Raw genomic sequence first — 5766 nt, 5'->3', positions numbered from 1 at the left:
TAAACGTGGTGGTTGTCGCAATACAGTCTATTCACCGTGACATCCCTCCGCAGCAGTGTTGCCATGTCCTTTTATTATAAGCGACTTTGGGCTTGTTTCTTAAGTGTAGTTGTTGCTTATTTGGGCTTGTTTCCTAATATTGTTTAAACCAGTGTTTACCAAACATTTTCAAGTCAAGGACCCCCAATAATATGTATTTGTCTGCGGATCCCCATCTGAAAATATTTTATGCCAGGGATCCCTGTACAATATTTGTGTAAAATGTTTCAAAAATATTCCACATTTTCCCCAAAAAAGATTTGGTGAAAATAGCAGATCTACAAGCTACACTGTTGTAGATCGGCTATTTTTTGAATAGCTATAATAAAAAGGGCGATGGGCTCTCTTCTTTTGGGCTTGTTTTCATAGACCTGGTTGCTTGTTTCTCTTGTGAAACCTGGCAACACTGCTCCGCAGTGCACGCAGGCGCAGAGTTGAAAATCTGAAATAAGACTTTCAAAATGTGTAATTTCTGTGTACAAAGCCAGTGCGGTTGTTTTAAGCGTCTTCTTCTTTGAACGTGCATTAAGATTTACTAATTTTATGTGAGGTTCCCATAGAGTTATAATATATCGGAGGTTCCCCGGCGTCCACAAGGTCCTATTTTGTTTACAAATCTGGCGGAGGCATCTTACGACAAAACAGAGAAGTCACTTTGAAAACATTTGAAATTCCGCGCGAAGGACTGTGATTGGATTAAATCTAGCCGCTGGTCCCTCCCACTGTAGTAAGCAGAGTTCCACGTCAGACGTCACACGAACAAGAGGACAATAATGGATTCACTGAATGTGATGATATAAATGTATAGCCTATGGATTATGATCTCAGTTCTATTTGATTCATTTGGTTATTATTTTGATTAAAGTTCATATTCACATTCAAATTCTCAAAGCCAAACCGTTGAGAGATGATACATTCCATTTATTCAATATCTGAATGTATTAGTGCAACATTAGACATGTATTAGAGACAGACATGCTCATTTGACCTTAGCCCAGAGGAAGCCTTTATGACCAAGGTCATTAAATACCAACCACTCCTACATACCATCTCAGAGCTAGGTTATAGGTGCAGAGTGACCTAGACTATTTCTATGCATATGATGTATTACCTCGTGTTCTCCTTGCTCACTGTAAATCGTTCTGGATTAAGAGCGTCTGCTAAATGCCTAAATTGTTTTAGGATTGGTGGCTGTCCCTTCAGTTTTTTCTCTGTTAATCTGATGACAGCGTGAACTTTCTATTTGGGTATCAATGAAGTACAATCACTCTCATCATGTCACTAGGCAACGGCTTATGGGAAGTGCGTAGGAGCCACAACTACAGGCAGAGAGGAGCTGAAGAGGAATCTGTGTGCCAAGGAATTTGAGGCACTGAAAAGTTGCTTTGCAAATGCAGTAAGTATTAAGGCCAGTAGATTCATTGGTCCATGTCCACAAGTTGTTCATTATATCTGAAAATATATCAATCTTAATTTTCTTACAGGCCAAGAAAGGGGCAAAATAGTATGAGGACCAATGACCATTCTATGCCTGGAGTGTCTTCTGGACACATCTACCTCCAGTGTTGTGGCTGCTTGACCTTCACATTTCTGCTTCAAAACCTCACATTAACGTATTCATTTAATTTGTAACATGTAGTCTATTCCACTAGTCTACTATTTCACTCCCATACCTGCATGGAGGCAGTACGGTTTGTGTCAGTCACCTCAAGCCTGAAATAAAACTTTTCCAAATCTCAGACAGATATTTTTCTACACTTGATATCACCAATCTTCAGTTACAGGAATGAAGAGCTTTGCATAGCTTATATTTCAACACTAAAGCCAAAGAGAAGAAAATAAAGAGATGAAGCTTGATATATGATTATCATATAAAATGCATTATTTATTACACAAGCATTAACAAACTTAAACTGCTACTTAAAAACGTAAAACAATAAATACAACTTAACAAACTTACACTACAACTGTTATGGTTTATTTTAAAGAAAACATGTATAAAATAAAACACTTAATGTAAGAAATAAAAGTTCAAACCATAGTCAAAGTACAATATATCACTATTATTTACAGAAATGTTACAGATTTCTTCAAACAAAATATTTAATAATACTCAATTTGCAAAACAACACTTTACTATTTACAAACAAAAGATCATGAAAGCATACTTTCTGTACAAAACAACATGACTATACTGTTGAAGTTTATTTAAAACAAAATATGAAAGCATTACTGTAAAATAAAACTACTCAAAGGAAAGGGTGAATGGTTGTCTAAGACTAGGACCCATCTCGCAGTGGTGTCCGATAAGTACCGGTATACAAAAGTGCAAATTACAAAGTACATTCTCTTTTTAATACCAAAGCGTGGCTGCATTTAAATATATATAACATCTCCCCAAAAGAATTAAAAGAAACCAAAAAAATACATTTTCAGAAATAGTGAATAGTGATTTTCACTAAGATTTGAAAAAGGGCGTTAATTCATAATACATTTTTGTATGATTGCTTCCTAGAAATATAAAGGTACTGTAAAATGGAAAAAATGTAGTGGAGTGAAAGTTCTGGCAAATAAAAACTAAAACTACTCCAAAAAATTTACTTGAGTACACTACTCCAAGTAAAATAGTCCAGTGTGGCTGAAAATTCCTGAAGTTCGGAGATTAGGTAGGTAGTTGGAGATTCTGGAGGCATCGGACCTTCATCGTTGGCAGAGTCGAGGTCTCTTGGTGGCGAATCTGGCGATGCAAGCAGAAGATGGTCTCTGTCCATGGAGAAGAAACACAGGTGTTATTATCAATGTCCAGCCCTTTCTCGACTACAATACGTAAATATCTTGCTAATTAAAACCACATGAATAAAGCATACATAGAGTAAGCATACATCGCCATAACTAAGATAGTTACATATTACGTATTCAAACAATGGAAGTCACAAAATAAAGAAATAGTTATCCATTTGGTAACTGCAACACAACATTTATTTCACAACATTGTATCCTTGTTTTTATTTATTTTAATTTCATCAAGGTGGGAGCTTACCAATATGTACATAAGACTTGTGCAGATTTATGGCTATCACATAATGATTTGGGGGTAGTTAAAATTAAGCTCTGTTTGGTGCTTGTATACGTCCTTAATGAAATTAAAATATAAAAACAAGGATAATATTAAAATATAAAAACAAGGATAATATTTCGCAATTTAATCTTGAGTTGTAGTGAATAACAAATTAGAACATTGGTGATTTACACATTGTTTGAATACATAATTTGTGTACAATATAACTAGTAACTATGTTACTTAAGGTGAAGTTACGATATGAACGTTTTGCCAACCCACCTTCCTCCGGATCATCCTGCGGTTGTTGGGACCCTCTTCCTGGTGGTGACCTGTGGGGGAGGAGAAACAGAGGAGTCAGTTTCCATGTCTGAATCGTCGGACAAACACGGAAACCAACTCACCTGTTTGGGTGCTTCTCCCGGTGAAGCATCCTTCACTGGCACGACACAGGCAGAAGATGGTCTCTGTGCATGGAGAAGAAACAACAGTGTTAGTATCTCTGTCCAGCCCTTTCTCAACTACAATATGTAAATATCTGGCTAATTAAAACCACATGAATAAAGCATACATAGACTAAATCTTGCCGTCTTGACTAGTTACATATGTATTCAAACAATGTAAGTCACGAAACGTTCTAAATAATTATTCATTTGATAACTACAACTCAACATTTAATCACAATATTGTTATTTATTTTTATTTCATCAAGGAGGGAGCTTAACAATACGTACATATTGTACAAAAGACTTAAAATTAAGCTCCGTTTTGATGTCGGTAAGCTCCCTCATTAAAGAAATTAAAATGAAAATATTTTGAGTTGTGGTTATAAAATGAATAACAAATTAGAACATTTTGTGATTTACACATTGTTGGAATACATCATTTGTGTACAATGTAACTAGTAACTATGTTACTTATGGTAAACTTACTATATGAACATTTTGCCAACTCACCTTCCTCCGAACCAACCTGCGGTTGCTGGGACAGGGAGCATCGATCACGATGCATGTCCTTCTGTTGGAGAAGTAATCTTCATCGATCTGTTTGAGAAAATGTAGTGATTTGTAACTTGAGCTGATTTCCTCCATAAATTAAACTAAATAAACTTCAGACATAGTTTTAAGTGGAGTTAAATGTACACGCACGCCACATCACTGGTCAATCACTTTAATTCAACAGGCAACACTGTTTTTACAACAATTACAGACAAACTCATGGATACTTTTTTCCAAGTCTCTGCTTGCTCGCGTAACCATATGAACTAAATTCAGAAACACAACAAATAGCGATTGGGGCAAGCATTCGGCAAAAATAGAAATTGTACATGCTCACAACGCATTGTCTATTTTTGGCCAAGAGATTTAGTGCAGAGGGAAAAAACGAGGGGGGAAAGTACGGACCCCTAACTCCAGTCAACAACGTAGGGTTGGTTAAAGGTTTGTTGAGTGTGAGCTTAGCCTAGCTTAGCTCAACTCTTGGACTTCTATGAGATCAAGAACCAACTCCAATCAATAGTAAGAAAATGCAACCTTAAAGGGTAAGACCACTTTGGTAGAGGTTTGGGTTGTGTAGTTACCTTGCCATGATGTAACTCCAAAGGTGGGCAAGAAATCTAAAATAATTGCTCCATTGATTAGAAATTGATAATTCAAAATATGCTCCTCATTGACTTACATTGTACGGTAAAACAGCTCTCAAAGTCACTCTTTTAGCACATAAATGAACCCAAACAAAGCTGATTCAGACAATATAGAGCATCACCAAACCCAGTACTGTTTGTTTTTTTAATAAAAATGTCAACTTCCTGTTGATTTTACTATTTGAAGATCTAGATCCGGATCCGCGGATCCAGTCCAGGTTTTCTACTTATTAAAAATGGCAAAATCAACAGGAAGTTGACATTTTTATTTAAAAAAAAAACAGTACTGGGTTTGGTGATGTTCTATTACTATAATGTCTGAATCAACTTTGTTTGCGATCGTTTATGTGCTAAAAGAGTGACTTTGAGAGCTGTTTTACCGTACAATGTAAGTCAATGAGGAGCATATTTTGAATTATCAATTTCTAATCAATGGAGCAATTATTTTTGATTTCTTGCCCACCTTTGGAGTTACATCATGGCAAGGTAACTACACAACCCAAACCTCTACCAAAGTGGTCTTGCCCTTTAAGGGATAGTTCACCCAAAAAATGACTTATTTTCTATGAATTACACACCCCATGAAGCCTTGAATTCGTGGAGATTTTTTTGTTTTAGTCGCATTCCTAAGCCAATCATTTGATGACTGGCGGAAAGATGCTAATGTATTGTGTCCAATGTTGACACTTTGAGTCTCCTACCGGAGCCGCCGCCGGTCATCAAATTATTGGCTTAGGCATGCGACAAAAACAAATAAATCTCCATTGAATTGAAGTCTCCATGGGGTGTGTAATTCATAGAAAAAGTCATTTTAATTTCCCCCCAAAAAGTCCCTTTAATTTTCTTCAAAGATGGATGACTGGTCTAACTAGACTAAACCATGTAACTGATGTATTTATCAATTAATTAATTTCACTTTATTTCTCTATTGTAGAGATCTGTAGTAAAGGTGTACTTACCAGAAGGTGGTGTTTGGCTAGGGGCCTTTCACCTTTGCAGGCTACTTCTTGGCCGCAGTCTCCTTTGC

The sequence above is a fragment of the Gymnoscopelus braueri genome, assembly GCF_963280865.1.
Source record: "Gymnoscopelus braueri genome assembly, chromosome: 17".
Taxonomy (NCBI): domain Eukaryota; kingdom Metazoa; phylum Chordata; class Actinopteri; order Myctophiformes; family Myctophidae; genus Gymnoscopelus; species Gymnoscopelus braueri.
This window is presented reverse-complemented; position numbering follows the sequence as displayed.